The sequence below is a fragment of the Phasianus colchicus genome, chromosome 1 (assembly GCF_987193195.1).
Source record: "Phasianus colchicus chromosome 1, bPhaCol1.hap1.1, whole genome shotgun sequence".
NCBI lineage: Eukaryota > Metazoa > Chordata > Aves > Galliformes > Phasianidae > Phasianus > Phasianus colchicus.
Genome location: NC_143436.1, coordinates 187,517,486 through 187,537,053, shown reverse-complemented (window position 1 = coordinate 187,537,053; position 19,568 = coordinate 187,517,486).

Sequence of the window (19,568 nt, the reverse complement as noted above, 5' to 3'; positions counted from 1 at the left end):
GAAGAAATATAATTAATTGCTGTTGATTAAAATGGTTAATAAAAGTTTTTCAAAATTCGACTTAGGGTGCAGCCCACTGTTCTGGTATCATTTATTCCTCTCAGATATTCTTCTACCATCTCCCTAGATTTAGAATGTGGTTCTGAAGGAACCATAACGTGTATTGAGAGCCTTGCCCTCCTTCATCTCTGAGAGGCCTAATTAATAACTAGCTCTGTTCTTGGTAAGCAGTAAATGGCGTGTATTTTATGTTCAACTAAACCAAAATCTTTGAAGTAATTTCATTTCAGGAGAAAAAAAAAAAAAAAGTTATTATTTCAAATGCTCTATACCAGGACACATACAATGCTTCCAGGGAGTTTAGCATCTTTAGCATCTTTTTATTGTAAAGCCCTTTGCTTTTCCTCAAAACTGAATGCCACACTGGTGGACAAAACCATGGTCTTTACACAGCATTTTGCCCTTTGACCATCTTGCAGGTTCTTCAAGTTGTTCGTTTTTTTTTTTAATGAATTTATGACGTGAGCAATATCTCTTGTTTTTGCAGACAGAAAACATCTGGTACTGCAATAAAATACATCCAATTTCAGTACACTGCAAAAAGCTGTTGACATACTATCTAATGCTGCAACTGCTGAACTTTATTAAAGACAAATTTACTCCATGACACATTTGATGTACCAAAGGGTTTGTCTGATGGAACTCTGCTTGTGTACTTCTGTCCCATCCTCTTCATGCACTAGATATTAAATATCAGCCAGACTTTCAAACTCACTTCGAGTGTAAAAACTCTCATTTTGTTCTCATGACTGAGAGGTGCTCCAGCATTGAAGCCAACTAGGTCAAATCAAATTCTTACTTGCTGCTGTTCACCAATGAGACAGAGATGTCCTGAGATCTTCAAATGGATTTTTCCCCCTTCCGGAGATGGGAGTAGGTTGTAAATCATTATCATCTGCTCCAGACAAGACTTTCCAGGTCCTACTATGTAAGGCGAGTCTTTTCCCACAACTTTTAACTCAAAAACATTGATTACAATGGAGATTTAGGGAAAAAAGGAGGCAACCATCAAATGATGTTCTATTGGACTGAACTGCTAGTGATACAATAGAATGCCATAGATCTTTTTTGTATCTTTGGTAACAAGCTAAAGACAGAGTTCAGGTCTTGAACCAAACTCCAAGAATTAATGTTTATTTGGTTTTAAGATAAGCTCTGGCTAAGAGATGGAAACCTGGATTGCAAAGATGCCAAAATGCCATGGCTTTGAACCTCTAAAGGACAGCACAAGTGAAGGGGATGCACTGCCAGAAACAGGAAAAGTAGAGAAGCTGTAGTCCTGTAGAGGAGAGTGGTTGCACTTCTTCCCCAGCTCTATTGCTTCTATTGATAGAAGCAATAAATGGCTTGGGATTTTTATAGCAAAACACAGAAGTAAATGGCATTTTTAGTCCAACATTTACATCCTTCTGTTATGACCATCCTGAAAACCTTTGAAACTTGTCTTATTTTTGTGACTGCTTGGCCTTTACAAGAATTTTTTCTTTAGTTTTTGCAGCATTCAGGGAGTCTAGTCATATCCAGAAGAGTAAGGTGCTGCAGCACAAACACAGAGCAAAAGAGAGCTTTGTCCTACAGAGCTTCCCACCAGATTAACCTTTGAGAAAGGAAAGAAATAACCTCTTACTATGCCTACATTTTTTCTTCTTTGGGCTTTGTTTAGATTATTAAAATAGGATAGTAGCTTTACTCATATTAGCTATTTATCAGAAAAATTCATTAACCTGAAATTAACCTGAAAGCCCATAACTAGTGAGTAGAAAGCCCTCCTGCAAAGCAAAAGAATCAACACTGGATGAGAAGGTAATGATTAGATCAGAACCCCAAGTCATGTGCAGGGAGGAGATTGCACCAGACATCTGCAGATATCTACAGCTGGAAAATCAAGAAATAGCTACACTGTCTTGATAAACATCTCACTGCTTAATATACAGCTGGTTTGATTTTAGAAAGCTAAGTTTCTCTCCTGCTCTCACTCAGTATGCAACAAAAATAATGTACTGGTGGTACACAGGATTATAAGCTGCTCAGTGTTTTCATATTGCAACTCCAGTGCTCATTTACATCTCTGATTTCAGAGCAGTTCCTTTATCTTGCTTTTTGTCTGATCACTTTCTTATATTGCCAACAAAGAATGTTCTTGCTAGTGACTATAAAAATACTTGCGATCATCCAAAGAATTCTCTTCTCACTACTAGCTTTTCAAAAAAATGAGACAAAATGGAAATTTGGAGCATATTTCTTTTTATGAAATGTCCAGTAGCTTTGAGCAGAGTGAGTTAGCATAAGAACAGTTCCCTCTCTGAACGTACTTCACGTGCATCTGCACTGATAAAAACCATGTTATCCTATCCCAATCTGAATGACTCTATCCAGACATTGAGAAAAAAAAGGATAATTTTTCTGACTCCACAATTCAGGCATCTCAGTACTTAAGCAGAAAGGGAGTAATTGTTGTTCATTGTGGCTCATAATCAGGACATTTATTTAGGGACCTAGGTATGACAGTTAAATATAATTTAAGTGTATACAACAGATCCTTATGTGCTTGGTTCTCAGTTATCTTCCAAAGAACTAAGGGAACACATAACTGAGAAACATATGCCCAAGCTACTGAATCTTGTCCCTCATTATCCCACATGCTTCGTCATATGCCTTTCAAGGAGACATATGTGGTATTAAAAAGACTTGACTCATACATATCTGAAGGCTTTTATGGGTTTGGTTCTGCTGGTGGTGAGAGGTCCTCCCATCAGACCCTATGATGCACACTAGTTTCTAACCTCTTGTGTTTGGGGCTGTTGCTCAGTCAGCAGCCACTCTGGGAAGAGACATTTCATATCAGCTCAGTTATTGAGAATGCACAGAAGTTTTAGTCCACTTTTGAACTGAGTAATATCAGTGTAAAACTCCTTATACTCCAGTTGAAGCAAGTTGGGAAGTCTTTCTGAAAATTGCTGTCTCCAACTTTAAAAATCTGGCTGTAAATGTATGATAGTCTGACTCCACTGAAATGGTCCAGTAATGTGCTAAACCGTTAGGAAAACTTAATGACCTTCACCCCCTTCAGTACACGCTTTAAGGACCTTGTCTGGTTGTATAAGCTCAACTTCATTCTCTAATAGATCTTTACCTATCAACTATGGACTGGGAGTTTTGCTCAATGTTGCACATTTTTTCCCTAGTAATGGCATTGTGCTGAAAAGTTAATGGACTTTGTTACTTCTTTTGTGTTTTGTCTGTGTGTGTGTGTGTTTTCAGGTGTTTTTTTTATTGTAATTTTTTTTTCAAGAGAAAGACACAATGCAGAGGAATAAACAGTAGTATCTTTTAAACAGATTTCTTTTTTGTCTATGAATTTAACACCTTCATAGAATCATAAGAACCATAGAATCATTGGTTGACCACAGCTCTCAACTTGCTTTTATCTGCAAAGTCAACGAGTGTGCACTCCATCCCACTTCCTATGCCTATGCCTATGTCTGTGCCACTGATGAAGATATTAAATAGCACAGACCCCTTTGAGGGACAGTCCACAAGGGACTGAGGATGAGACTCTGCCAGCCCAGCTCAGCCAGAAGCACCATCTGCCTGTGACAACATGCAAAGCCAATGCCTACTCACTGTGAATAAGTACCTGAAGTATTACAAATAAAGAAAGATTTTTGTTTGTTTTTTTAAAAGCCTTTGCATTCTGCTCAGTTCTCCCTGGGGACAAGTGTTAAATCAATATCTTAATTAGCTGTATTATGTCACTTGCTCTTTCTTCCATTCAAAACAATTGCTTAATTTCCTTATCACTGACAGTGAGGGAGAAGGGCTGGAAGAACCAGCTCCTTTTATAAGGATAGGTAACTTATACTGTGAGTAAAGATAATACTTGATTGCTTTGACCTTTTGTCATTATAACATTGAATTAGAATGTGTGCTTCATTTAAACAAAAATGTGATAAAAGTAATTCCTTCATGGCATTTTTGTATATCAGAGATAATTGAGAATGCAATGAATGAGTGATTTGCCATTTTATTTCCTGCTTCTACTTTTGTCATTATATTTTAATTTCCGCTTGTAGGAACTATGAATTTAGGCCATATTCTTGCATCCTTTTTCACAAATTGAAAGATATCTCGAGGATCATTTAGCCTATCTCCCTAGAATCATTACTTGGTACAGATAAGACACCAATACTTATAAATGGTGTGGAAGAAGGGAGCAAATCAGAGCATGAAAAAGGTGTTCCACACACTGGTTGAGTAAGGGATGAATATTCAGTACTATCACAGAGAATTGTGGAGCTTGGAAGAGACCTCAGGAGATCATTTACCCCAACCTCCAATAACAGAAGGAGCCTCAGAGATACAAGAATAAATTTGGTCACTTGTCCAAAAACTAAAAATTCACCTTCTAGAATGATCTTGTAAATTTGGAAATTTGCTTTCAATATGTTCACCAGTATAACAACTTGGCAGGATGTCTGTCCCAAGCCTTGTTTTCTAGAAGTATACCTGCACAAAATTGTCTAGAAATGTGGAAACACAAATTGGACACTTTCCCGTGTTCCTTTCTTGTATCTCTTTTCTCTCCAAACAGCTTTTTTTTTTTTTTTTTTTTTTTGGCTTTGCAGGCAGCAAGTTCTACACAATAATAACCTTATCTGTCTTTGAGGCAGATGAGTAGGAGTAATAATTATTATATGGATATAATGTGGGCTAAGCATCCTTATTCTTCATGTAAACACAATTGTACTTTTCCTTTAGCTTTACTTTCAAGTATTGTGTAAGTACAACCCTATGAAGAAAACCCTTGTTAAAGCAAGAGATTAGTTCTATCTCGAATGACCAGACACAAACAGAAATAATATGCAGTTTTGAGACACGAACTAGCAAATTACTGTTCTTATAGCACTCCATTTAGACTGTGTCTGGTTTGTGTATGTCAATTCTAAAACTGTGCCTTGAAGCAGAGGTACAGTGGAGCCTGTAGAGTTTATCAGCGAAGAATAAAGAGTTGCATAATCTCCAAGGGGTGTATGCATGTTTTTTCATAGTTACCTTGCTTTAAATGCACACAAGTCAAGTGTGCACTTTGCTCTGCAAGAGGCATTATCCTTAGCAGCAGACAGCGGTATCGTAGCCTTTACACTCAAAAGAAAGCATTGAACCAGCAGCAATCCTCAGCTAGATGTTTGCCAAATGTGAATCTTCAACAAAATATTGAGCTTGCTTCCCTACTGAGTGTAGAAATAAAGTTATTTTAATGACAATAAAATACTTTTCACAGAAGAAACTGTTAAATAATCTGTTCTTCAGACTGCTGCACTATGGCACAAAGATACCAGTCACGTAGGAGATTGTCTCAGTCTCTTGCCAAGAGAGGAAAGGAGTGGATTTCTGCTACTGTCACTGAGTTTGTTAGTCTCAATCACCCAGTTTCTAAAACAGGGGAAAGCATCTGGTGCCACAGTCTGAGTTATACAAATTTTCCAAAACACAGGCTTCAAAAATTGAACAGATGTAAGACTGTCTTATACTAAGAGACAAACTCTTTTCTGCACAGCCTCAAACTGAGAGTGATGTTCTCTGCTGTGGATGGTACAGATTTTCTTGAAGAAGACCAAACAATTTAGTAAGGAATTAGATATCTGTCATGTAATGTATATGAGATAATTTAAAAAATACTGGAGATAAATCTGGAGATTTCTCACCTGGAAAACAGTTAGCTAAATCTGAGTTGCCCTTTCATCCAAGGAATACATTGACCCTCTCAAAAGATAAGTAGGTTATTAAAGAGTCACAAAGGGGTCACATCCACACTTCTGATGGCAGATGAGCACACTGATGTCTTTTAAGCTACTTCCCAGGGCTGCCTGAGCATCAGCAAGAAGACAATCTTAGGTGCTTTGGGGAAGGCAGACTTCTGACAGTACAACAGCGATAGCTTCGAGATCTCAGGGTGCCCATGGACACTGTGGGGTGGGCAAAACAAAAAGGCCATCAGAGGAGCACCCCAACTGATTCAGTGGTCCCAGTTTCTTCCAGCACACAACAGTCCCATGCAGGCCAAGTATGGCTCTGTAACAGCAAGGGAGTCCAGGGAAGTGATTTGGTGGGAGTTATGCTCTTAGAGAAATGGGCATTTGCTATGCTAACAGCGAAGGGAGTTTCATCTTCTGAAAGGAGGATTAGTGTGCTGAATGGGAGCCAAGCCAATTTCCATTTATTTGAAATGGAGGTGATTGACAGTTTACTTTGGAGCTAGGAGAAAAATCCATAGGTCTGTAGCAGTACTGTGCAGTATGATTACATGAGGAAATATATCCAAGCCTCGAGGGATTTGATCATACTTCACTGCTCCACAGTACCTAAATACAAAATCACCTCTGGTTTTCTTGATTCCTCTATTTAGTCAGTTTATTTATTTGCTCAGAATTATGGAAAAATAATAAAGCTCCCCTCCAGGCCCTATAGACACTTTGGCTGCACATTCAAAAAAGAATAAATGAATGTAGCAAACAGCAAATTCACCAAACACAGACTGAACTCCCAGACCCTGGTAATCATTCTTTACCCCCAGACCAGGAAAAGATGTAGGTTTTCATATGTCCTATTTCAAGTTAGTAAGTTGGGTCAGTTTTCTGACATCCTGCAGGAAATGCAAGTGTACAAAACTTAGAAGAAATTCAATCTAGAAAATGTGCAAAAGGTAAACTGTGACGTGGGAAAGTACTCTTCACATTTTAGAGACGTTCATATCTGCATATTGTTTGAGACTTTCCAACCAGCGTAATTTCCCACATAAATTTGTTTACCAAAATAGTTTTGTAGAAAATCACCTTTTTTTTTCCCTTTTAAAATGTGCCACTGAGCAACAATGAAATGTATTTTCATATTATTTAGTTTTTTATTTTTATTTTCAAAGATGATTTAAAATGTCCTTCCCTGCCTTGTCTCCCTTCACCCCTTCTTTTCTTGCCAGTAAATCATAGAATTTCAGGAAAACATTGCTTAAGAAGCCACCTGGATTTTGCTGTTCTTCCAATTGAGGAAAAGTCTAATCTAAACCCCATCTGACAAATGACTCTGTGCTCTGATTTTGACAGCCTCCACATTCCTATGTCACCTGCAGGGTAAGCAGCATGTGCTCTCATTTTCACGCTATAAAAGCACCAGCCTGGTAAGCTATAGCTCAGCCCTTGCATTATTTCAGACACATTGGACTGCAAAGAAAGATGCCATATGGAATCCCAGTTATGCCTTGCTCCATGAAGTGTTCAAGTGGACTCAGGGCCAAGTGCAGTCAGGGCCCATCTGCCCTAAACAAGACCTGTCCTCGACAGTAAGGATGCATCCAGTGTGCATCCCTGCCCTCAGATCCAAAGATCAGTCCTTGTCTACAACTGTTTAACAGAACAAATGTCACATCTGTGTTTTCCTATATTCCTTTCACAGCTTCTGGAGATTCCCCAGTCTCAGAAGATTTGTGCTTGGATGATTTGTCTTTGTTTCTCACTAAGTCTTATCCACATTGCCCACTGGGTAACCCACTCTTGTGTCATCTATAGTTTCCTCTTCACCACTGCCCTGAGATTTTCAGCATGTCTCTCCTCCTGCAGTATTCAAGATCTCAGGTCTAGCATGTCTCTGATATGCAAGAAATAATTCCTTTCTTTTCTCCATGGACTATAGCCTTTTATACACCAATTATGAGAGTTTTCTCACCAAGTCTATTCTATAAATAAATTCACTTTCTGATCAACTGCATTAAAAATTTCAAGCTCACAGATTTATTCCCCATGCATCTTCTGATGCAAACGGAAACCTAAAACACTGGACAGTGTATCCTTGACCCCCTTTGATCTCCTACAGCCCTGTAGTGACAAAATATCTCCTCTAGTTTATAAGCCTCCATCCAAGTCAGCACTGTTTTTACTCTTATATACACCATTGTTTTTCTTGGTCCTCCTGGACTAAAATTATCTTTAATAGTTTTGCAAGGAGATCTTCAGAGTTTCTCTACCTCTTTCGTGTATTTTGGACTGTCATCAGTTAATGAATGAGTCATTACATGTTCTTGGATGGAGCAGTGGAAGCCCTCCTGACAGCGCCAGATGCTCAGCCATCCATTTATCTACTGGATGCATCTTTGTGTGGATGTGCTTTGTCTCTTCACCGGGGGGACAGATGGACGGCCCCAGTCCTCTCCCTTTCCTTCCATCATTTCATAGTCTTTGGATCAGCGAAGGATCATTAGCAGAGTTCACAGGACTGAGCAGAACCAACACGTGTTGGCCAGCAATCTGGATGTGCCTCAGAAGCCTCCAGTAATATTTCACCTCCCGGGTACTCTCTCAAACATCTCAAGGAGTCTCCAAGCCTCTGGGCACAGGCTGTCCCAGCACCTTCCCATGGCATTTTCCTTTCATCACATCTTGTTGCTTTTCCATGGAATTGGAGACAACTATGAATCCCCCACCCTTAGTGCTGGTGTGCAGTTTCTGCTTCATCACTGGTGGGGATAGAATTATTAAGGCTGGAAAAGGCCACAGAGATCATCTAGTCCAACCGTCAGATCTACCATGCCCAATAACCATGTTCCTGAGTCCATCTACCCTTCTCTTGAACACCTCCAGGGACAGTGACTCCACCACGTCCCTGGGCAGCCCGTGCCAGTGCATCACCACTCCTTTGGAGAAGAATGTTTTCCTAATATCCATCTGAACCTCCCTTGGTGCAACTTAAGGCCATTACCTCTCATCCTAGATACACACTTCAGGGCTACACATGTGCATACTCTCAGTGGGTATTTGGAACAAGTGCCCTCTCCCTGCAGCAGTTAATTCCTCTGCTGCTGCCTTGTTGCTGACCCTGCAGCTACACATTTCTTTGTCTTCGCAGACCCAGAGTTCATGTTGTGTGGTACGTGGCCACAGCCATATCCACAGGAGATATCAAATCTTCTGTTCTTAATGCGGTCTATTCAGACACTTACTGATTCCCCTTGTATTTCCATCTTTAAATGGCAGACTGACCTCTTCCTGAGCTTCCTGGTCTGCTGGGGTTCAGCTCTTGTTTTCAGTTTGTTTTTATTGCAGAATCCCATGCTCTTGCTCAGTGGCATAAATGAGTCAGAGATCTTTGATCCCAAGTTCTCAAGCTGTAAACGAACCTCTCAGGCTAGCAGCTGAGCTCACACTAATCACACCACATTCACTCCTCCTGCATGTGCAATCATAGAATGGTTTGGGTTAGAAGGGACCTTTAAGAATACAAACAGATGGTTTTTCCTCCTATTTATTTATTTATTTATTTATTTATTTATTTATTTTGCTACCACATTATTTTTGAAGTTTCTCATTTCTGAGTCCAGCCAAAAAGCACAGGATTTTGGCATTTTGTAAGTGCAAACTCTGGAAAATTTTTAAAACATGAAAGGGGAACTGAAGAGAACTAAGAAGAAAGTGAGAATAAAACCTGATATTTGTGATTTTTCTCCCTTCCTATACCTGTCCACCCCCCATCCTTTTGCACTTTTTTTCCTGCTGATTTTCTTCTTCCAAAACCATCCATTTAAATGATCTACATTTTAAGAAGGGAAAAGAAGCAGACCACTGCACTTCAGTACCTACAAAATGAGTGCCATAAAGAAATACAATTACTTCAATGTCTTTTTCCAGCTCTCATCAACCTTGCAGGCTTCCCAGTCACAACCATCCACCACTGCAGTACGGAGCAGTGATGTGCACTGTCAGCAGTTCCCTGTGGCCATGCTGGAACAGTGCTGAGAGAGCACTGAGAGAACAGTGGCCTGCCTTTACTACGACGTTATTATAGAAAGGGTTATAGATACTTATTGATCCAGAGTTGGAGATAAGGATCTGGCATAACCTGTAGTATCAACAAACTTCAGAATTTGGAGAGTGAATTGAGACAACTTCCTTGAAATACTGGTTCTGCGTGGATTTCTATTGCATTTTGTTTTTCTACCAGTTTCTCAGGCTTCATGTCACTGAGTTATTACACTGTAAAAAAATGCTATCAAAAATAATCACATTATTACTTGGCAACTACCAACAAATAAGGCCTTGTAAGCAGTAAGATTACTTCTGCAAGTCAGCACATCCGCCATGCAACCCCTTCACACAAAGCAATTTTCCTAACCCTGATCTTTTCTAATTTGCATTTACAGAATCCTCGGTAGAAAAGAACATTTTCCACAGGTGATCAATTGAATGTCCCAGTGAATGTCTACCATTTCTTCCCTTAAAAATACTAGATCTGTTTTCCTGCTTTTTATCTGCTTGGATGGGGCCCTGGCCAACCTGGTTTAGTACCAGATCTGAAGGCTGGTGGCCCTGCCTGTGGCAGGGGGTTGGAACTTGATGATCCTTGGTGTCTCTTCCAACCCAAGCCATTCTATGATTATATGAGCTAACACAGCTCTAGTATCATTCAACACAGCCTACAGTCTTTACTTTTTTGAGAGAGAGATCTCATATCTACTTTTCACACAAAGTTTGAAGATACTTCAGACCAGGAACTGGACACTGATGATAACATAAAGGACCTGAGCATCACAACTGGGCACCAGTTCCCTGTTAACACAGGATTACCAGGTCGGAAGTGTAAGCAGTAAAGACTGAGTAATCAAAAGTAGGCACTTCTCTTGTTCTATCTTCTCAGTTTTATAAGATTCTCTTCTCTCTTAATGAGTCTGAACAACAGTTAAATAATCCATAGTCCCTACCAGACAATAGCACTGAATAGCTCCAGAGATCCCCCGCATGAGGAGAAAGCTGTGCCTTTTCAATTTAGGACATTTTCTATTCCTATTGCTTTCTTTATGTGGTTTTAATGGACAAGAAAGTGTTTGTTATGTCTTTGTTACCTTGCCAACAGTCCCTCTAAATTATTACAAGGACTTGGATCTACTAAACAGGAAGGCACAAGTAAATATTCTTTGTATTTCTTGAATCATCCCATCCCCGTTTGAAGGAGGACAAAACAAATGAGCTTCAGTTTGCATTCAAAGCTTACAGCCTTGCATATCTTTCCAAAGCTGATTTGGTGAAAATTATGTGCTTCACTCCAGAGAAATTTTCAGATAAAATCCCTCTTGAAATGTCCTTACTTTACATAAACCTTATTTTATATACTCTATATTTTGAACTCCCAACCTTTTTTTTCCAAAATGTATCCTTTGAACAACACTTTTAAAGGTGCTGTTGTACTAACTTCCAATGGAACAACCAAATAACCTGTTTATACTGTCAGCCAAACCTTTATCACCATATTTTGACCATGACATTGCTATACTACATTTGCCTTCTACTCTGTTGTTAGCCAAAAGCAATTCTAATTAACAATTATTTTCTGCAGCAACAGGTTCTGTTGCAGTAAACTGCAAAACTTCTGTGGGTATCATGACATATTCAGTGGATTGTACCCAGAATTAAGCCCAGAGGCTTAATGAAAGGGGTTTTTCAAAGTGTACTTCTTTTCTGTCTGCATTTCTCTTAGTCTTAAAAAATCTCTTTACAGTTAATGTATCAAACAGCACATATCGAGAGCACCAGCCTGCATGCAGTACAAAGCTAAATGATATATTTTCTGCTATTGGGAAACTTTCTATGCAATTAATCAGAAGAACATGTTCAATTTAAAGGTATGTTTGTAATGCTGCTAAGTTCCTTATATCTAATGTAATAGTCTTTCTTCCCAACAGCAGAAGGTAGAAGTCCACGCACATCCCAGCCGGTGAGTGAGTCGTGGCTACATGAAGTTCCTGCCTAAGCAGACTCAATTTAACTACTTACAAAAGACAGGCAAATTAGCAGTGATCACCCCTGACTTCTCCAGGCAGAGGAGATGGTTTCTCCAGGATCTTCCCATCATCAAGGAAAAAAAGCAACAGCCCATAACGTATGGTTAGGTCATGGTTGGACTCGATGATCTTTAAGGTCTTTTCCAACCTGAGCAATTCTATGATTCTATGATTCGATGTTCCATTTATTAGTGTTGCAGAAACATCAGATACTCATTTACTACTTCCTTGTACAGTTTTGACAGTATGCAAAGATATCCATGAAAACCAAGGTTTTCACAGCCGCTAATGTATATAATTGCCCATTATTTTTCTGTCTGCAATGTATTTACCTTCAGCATCCATCCCACAAGTAAATACTTTTTTTTCAGTGCCCTCCAAACTCACTACTGGTGTAGCATCCTCTAGTTACCTTCAGCAACGAGTATTCTCCAGTTTTCATTGGGGTGCTGTCCTCTTACTGCAGCCCTTACAAAACTCTAAGGTACCACATTGTTAGTGACACTTCTAGAATCACTTATAATCATACTAGGGCTTAGGTTGGAGGGACCTCAAAGCCCACCCATTTCTAACCCTCTGCTGTAGGCTGGTTGCCCTCCACCAGCTCAGGCTGCCCAGGACCCCATCCAACCTGGCCCCGAACACCTCCAGGGATGGGGCACCCACAGCAGTGTCACCTCCAGCAGTGACACTTGCAGTAAGCCAGTAGTAGTGATGCTTCTGGGAATTCCTTCAAAAAATGGAATTTGTCACAATATTGTAGAGATATTTTGGTCAGAAAGGAACATGAGATCACCTTGATTCATCCTCAGCTCAGAGAAGGGTTTGTTGTCAAGACCATAAATGGAGGTCACTCAACCACTCTGAGCACCTGTTCTAGAGCTGCAAATCCCTCATGGTGATTTTTTTTTTTTCTTTATACAGAATCAGTTTCCTCTGTTGCAACTTGCCTCCTGTCTTTTCACTGCAAACGACTGAGGAAATGCTGACTGCATCTTCTCCACAACTCTACTTAAGTGAGTGGACAGATGCAACTAATTCACCCCTTAGCTTCCTTTACTCCAGGCTAAACACAACCAGTTCTCCTAACCTCTCCTCATACATCACATCTGTTTCCATGCTAGCTGTCTCCCACTGGGTCCTCTCTTGTTTGCTGATCTTTGTTCTGCCCTGCAGACCCCAAAATCAGACAGTATAGTCCAGAGTGATTCCTCTGCTTCCCTAGCATGACTGCAAAGCCTCACAGGTACAATGTCTGGAGTTGCTTCTTGTTTCCATTTTGCATTTTTAGGGCACCTGCACCATGAGGCTCTGCACCTGAGTGTGTTTTTCCTAAAATAAGGAGGGGTACCAGGATTCAAAGATGACAGGATTCAAGCCTGGAGGTGCCTGCACAAAAAGTGCCTCCAGATTGTCGCCACAGTCAAGCAAAATAGACTAAGAGATTTAGAAGAAGTTTGGGTAAGAGACAAAAGATTCATGCTGAAAGATTCCTGAGCCATTTAGCAGCCAGGCAGAGGAGGCTTTGAGCTCCTTCCACAGGTGTAGAAAAGCAGGTGAGCCCTGCAGCCACACTGGAGAACTCGGAAGTGAATGTCAGCACGATGAGCAGTCCAGGGGTACCTAAGGATGGCAGCTGCAGCCCTCCTGACCCACATGCAGGCTGTTCAAATGAGCATATGTATGGCTGCTGTTTAAAATCTGCATTCAGAGATGGAGCATGCACATAAAAAAATGCATCTTTTTCTTTTGTTTGATCCCATTATTTCACTGTGATAAAACGGCATACGCACAAAAAGGGTAATTTTAAAACCTGTTTCCTTATTACTGTAATTTTCTTTTTTTAAAAAATAATATGTTTAAACATCTCTTAGCCTTAAAATTGACCCTTTTGATCCATAATAAAAGCAGCCCACTATGAAAATTACAACAATTGCCGATGAAATGGATGTTAGCATAAGCTGTCTGACTGTGACTGACAGAGCCAACTGTGAAGGGTTCATTTTCTTCTACGGAATGAGATGAAAAATTATTGTCATCACTTGCCTGCAAACCAACCACTATAATTTTTATTTCATGAGGATGCACTTATTTGCAGATGTTAAGTTGCCTCTAAAAGATGTTTGAACACACTGAAGGACCATTAAAGTTGTCAGCATCACATCCCAGAGAGCTTGATGATTTTCCTTCCTTTTGTTTCAGCTAGTATGGCCTCAACGACCTCGACTTTCATTTAAATGCCAGATTCAGATTAGATCCACAGCAGGGCTAAATTCTGACCACTTCAATGTCAAAATACATGGCTTGGCTGATACGACTCACATTCATCAGTGTATTTTATCATTTTAAGCAGCCTGAGAAGTAGCAAATTTTGTTTAGGAAAACAAATAGGAGCTGGTAATGGGAATCAATTGGTGACAGGAAACTCATGTCAATGGTTCAGCTCAGAAAAGAGAGAAGCTGCAGAGAGCAGAGTATTTCTTCACCTTAGAGGATAAGAGTGTCATTTGGCCCTTTTTATACTCAGTGCACTTACATCTGCTTAGTGTGCGTATGGTAAGCCTTTACTGGCTAACCATGCTACTACCACAAGACTCTCCCAGCAGACATCCCAACAAACCAACAATTTTTATAAATGAATGAAGTCTTGCAGATCTGAGAGAAAAGGATGAATGCTTTGCAGCAAATGGTAGCTTAGCTCCATCAGCACATGAGAAATATCCCTTGTCCTGGCAGAAAGACTTAATGTGAACAAAATACCTACCAAAACACATGCACTAACACATGTGATTTCCTCTGCTCACTTCAAAATCCAGCTCTTTGCTTCTAGTCTAGGTTCCAGTTATTAGCGCTCAACTGACCAATCCCATGTAAAGAAATCACAGGTCACATCCCCCCAGAACTGCATCTTAACATTCATGAAATTCACAAGGTAGCACTTGCATGCCCTGCTAGTTTTTTTTCCAGGAGCCTTTTGTCTTTAAACTTTCAAGATTTATACTCTGGAGTTTATCATGGAAACAGAAAGTCTCTCTTCTGCCAACTGAGATAGGTGTGAATGCATTCACAGAAAACTAGAGGTTTTCTCCTTTAAACTTGTGGGGAATAAACATTCAATAGCCCCTAGATATCATATGAACAACGACAACAAACCACTTTGTAATAATTCCCACAGACATTCAAAGTACTTTGTATAACAAGATTACTGGGGAAGACCTACATTTCCCACTGCCAAATCATAGAGCCTCCGGATCACAACCCCAGGAGCTGACAGACTGGAAGTCTGCCACCAGAAATGATATTCAGCATCATCCTATTATTCTTTTTCCTGAGGATATTTGACTCTGGGGACACGTAGTCAGTTGGTCAGGCACTGGAATGGGCTGCCCAGGGAGGTGGTGGAGTCACCGACCCTGGAGGTGTTCAAAGAACGTTTGGATGTTGTGTTGAGGGATATGGTTTAATGAGAACCATTGGTGACAGGTGGATGGTTGGACTGGATGATCTTATAGGTCTTTTCCAACCTTAGTGATTCTGTGATTCTGTGATTCTGTAGCTTAGATTCTTCAAAACCAAAATTTCATTCCATGTAGCTGTCTCTTATCATGCTTGACTGTATCCATAAGGGAAGTTATCACCTTGCACATGATGTGTCTTCAAAGCAGATGATAAGTGTTCCTGCAGTGCAGCTGAGATGCTCGGATAACCCTGCAGTTGAGCTTCGCTCAGCCCCAAATACAGCCATCACTGTTACAAAAAGAAAAAAACAAGAATCAAACTGCCAGACACTGCTGGCTTTTCACTGTCTGTTCTCATTACAGGCAGCTCTCTGATACTCACTGCCAACGTAAATGTTTGCTACAGGATTTTCCCTTATTCATTGTAAGATCTTGCTGACCGTGCTCACTTCTAGCTGAGGTACTCTGGGACCAAACACAGATGGGGAAAGCTGCTCAGCCTGGATTATGGACTCTACCTTAATTTACAGGGCAAAAGAAAAGGAGAAATCCAGAAGCATGAGGAACAAGGACAGGTGAGAGCTACCAACCATGTAACAAAAGGCAGTGATGGCACCATACCATAATAGCTTTGCACTACAGATGCATCACTCCTCACACCAGGGCTGCTGACTGCCTGTAGTTTGTGCAGTGTTCCACCAGGAACAGCTTCTTATTCAATTCTTATTCAAGTGCATCCTGCACTTGTGTATCAAAATAATATGACAGCTGTTGTCTGAAAGGGAATAGTACCTTATTTCTATTACAGCATCTTTCAACCAGCATAAGCATCAAAGCTGGAATATCTGGTCCCTGGGAAGGATAGGATCATTGCAGTGGGATACTGTAGGTGCTTCAGTCATTGGGAGTGTGTACTGCTTGCATTTGGAATGAGGTGAATCCGGAGTGATAGATTTCACATCTGTTGCTCCCTTTATCATAGAACCATTATAGTGGAAAAAGACCTCAAAGATCATCAAATCCAACCATCCACTTACCACCAATATTGCCCACTAACCATGTCCCTAAGTACTACATCTACAAGTTCCTTGAACACCTCCAGGGACAGTGACACCACCACCTCTCCCAGCAGCCTGTGCCAGTGCATCACCACTCACTGAGAAGAAATGTTTCCTAATATCCAACCTGAACCTCTCCTGGTACAACACGAGGCCATCACATCTCATCTTATTGCTGTTGGCTGGGAGCAGACTGACCCCCACTTGGACACAACCTCCTTTCAGGGAGATGAAGAGAGCGAGGAGATCTCACCCGAGCCTCCTCTTCTCCAGACTAAACCATTCCAGCTCCCTCAACCACTCCTGCCAGTGCAGCCCAAAGGGTTCAGCAAGCTCTGCACCTCTTGATGGATGAAACAGCTTAACCTCTCTCTGCCTTAATTAATCCACATGAATAATGCAAATGCATTTTGTTCCCCTATAAAATTAACACTAGATGAGGCTTATCAATTAATGTCCTAAACATGCTTTGAGGTCATCATTCGAGAGGCATCACATGTAGTTATAATATCAATTATTGAAGTGGATATATCCCCAGGAGGGAGAGAATAGCAGGAGAGAAATGTTAATGATCACTTTAATATGTGGCTTTACTGGCTGTACAACTAGTTGCCACAAATATTAATTAAATACAGGCTATAGAAATTGGAGTGTTATACTTATGGATAATGACAAATGCAAATGTTCATTTCAAGAGGTCACAGGCTGCCTCCAAACATAGAATCATAGAATGGCTGAGGTTGCAAAGAACCACAAAGATCACTGAGTTCCAGCTCCCCAGACCTCAGAATAAGCAATGGAGTCAAAGTATAATTCTGATTATAATCTCAAAAACTTTGTTATTACTGTTAGTTGCCTTCATTAAGGCAGGCTTCCTCGTGCAGTCATGTTGATCCTCTTTCCTCTGACCAAAAATCAGCAGTGTTGCTTCAAAATAAGTAGCTGAACGTAAATCATTACAGACTTTTCTTAAATGAACTGTCATTTTCTGCCAGCAAGACAATTAATTTCAAAGTCACTCAGCCAGTGACAAATTCAAATTGTGGAAACATGAAAACAAAAACAAAACAAAACAGAAACAAAACAACAACAAAGAAACATACAAAACAAAAGCAAAAATATATATATATATATACATATACAGTGTGGAGGTGGAGAGACCATGGAAGGTAATGAAAGGGGAGTTCAGCATGGTTTTGAAGCTCTATTTGAAATACTGCAGAAATTTTCCATCATTAACCCAGTTTCTGTCACCACCCTAAATCAGTGGCACTACATTTCTAGCAGTGCAATCTTCACGTTTTGATTTTGTCATCATTTGGCTGCTGTTTTTTCCCCAGTGAGCCCCCAGAGAGGCAACGCTTGGTTAGTTGGACTTGAAGGTGGAGCTGTGTGCAACGGAAAGGAGAGCAATGCAGGTAAGGAAGAGAATTCCTGCATCCTACTCTGCTGCTCTCTTTCAGAATAACTATCCCAATACTGATCTTGAAAGAAGATAGTGGCTTTTCACTATCAAACTCTAACACCTAAGCTGAATTTTTGAAAGTCTGTCACAGTCCTTCATAGATTTTATTGCTTGGTTCATTACTACTTCTAGAATCTCTTGACGATACACTTGCTGACACTTTACATAGCAGGTACAGGTGCAATGCTTTCATATATTCCCTCTATCATTACCTGAAAGGAGGACTGAGCCTTGCAGTCAAAGCAGCATGCACAAGAGAGAAGTAAGGAGGCCATTTCCTCTCATCCTATTGCTGTTACCTGGGAGAAGAGGCCAATGCCCAGCTCACTACAGCCTCCCTTCAGGTAGTTATAGAGAGCAATAAGGTCTCCCCTGAGCCTCCTCTTCTCCAGACTGAACAATCCCAGTAAAATTCTGGAATCTTTTTCAAGGTCCATCTTTCTGTGTCTACTGGCTGTGCACAAATGTACTTTCATTCACTTTCAAGTCATTCTCTTATGAAGCACTGAAGATTTTTAGGTGGCTTTTTTTTTCTTAAATCTGTGATGAAGGCTTTGTCCAAGAAGACTCTTGCAATGGAAACCAATCCCTCTGAGATTAAAGGCCCACTGATTATACATTTTTTGAGCCATATGTCTCTAATGCAGGCACAGCAGTAGTGGCTGCTGGAGGCTTAACTGAAGAGCTCAACAAAGAGCAGGCAGTGCTGACCTGGATTCCTACCCAAAAACACGTTATCTTAAAGATTAATATAATACTGAAGTATTGAAGTTTACTCACCAAAAGGGAAAATATTCTGTATGAGGCAGCCTGTATAGCTTCTATGTATGTTACAGGAATTGTGTGCTTAACATTAAACCCCAAAGTTAACACAATAGCTTATCAGTTATTATAAATTTAGGCAACCTTAACTCTTGGTAATGCTTAAAACAGGTATGTTGGGACTTTGTGCAAATCTATTGTAATTCAGTCTGAGCTTAGCTTATATTTAATGAGAAATAAGGAAGTCTGCAGGCAACTGTACTTGGGGTATGTAGAACTCTGTACATCTCCTGTTATTCATGATAGCTATAATTTAGCCTAAGTAAGGATTATAAAAGTTTAATAAAAATGAATCAATATTTATGTAATGCATTGTGCAATACAGAAATAGGCTCTTGGAAAACGTTCATAGAAACACTGACCATGAAATAATTTTACTTTTTAGGATTCAAGAGGAGTAAGACTCGTGAACCTTCTTAGGTCAGAATACAGGAAATGCTTACATGTTATATTAAAACATTATGCATAAAAATCATTAATTTAAAAAATCCTAATTGAATATATATATATATATATTTCTTAAATCTTTCATTATCTGTTTTCTATTGCAGAGATGCTACCTCATATAATTTCAGATAGTTCACTTCCCTGATCCATCCAGGGCAATCTCTCAACAAGCACTGTTGTGTATCTTCAGTTGGCATCAAAAGGCTGCTGCTATATCACAGCTGCTCACTCAGATATGTTGTGGACATTCTGACAACCCACTTGAAAATCTATCCAAAGAGACATCATTTAGAGGCACAGTGCACCCAGAGTGACATCGTGTCCTGCTTTGGTCTGTCTGAGCAGGAAAGACATCTACAGTCTCTTCATGTCAGTCATGAAGTGTGATGTCTTTTCTGCTTTTCTTAATTCCTACTTCAGTTATATCAGTTGGAGAG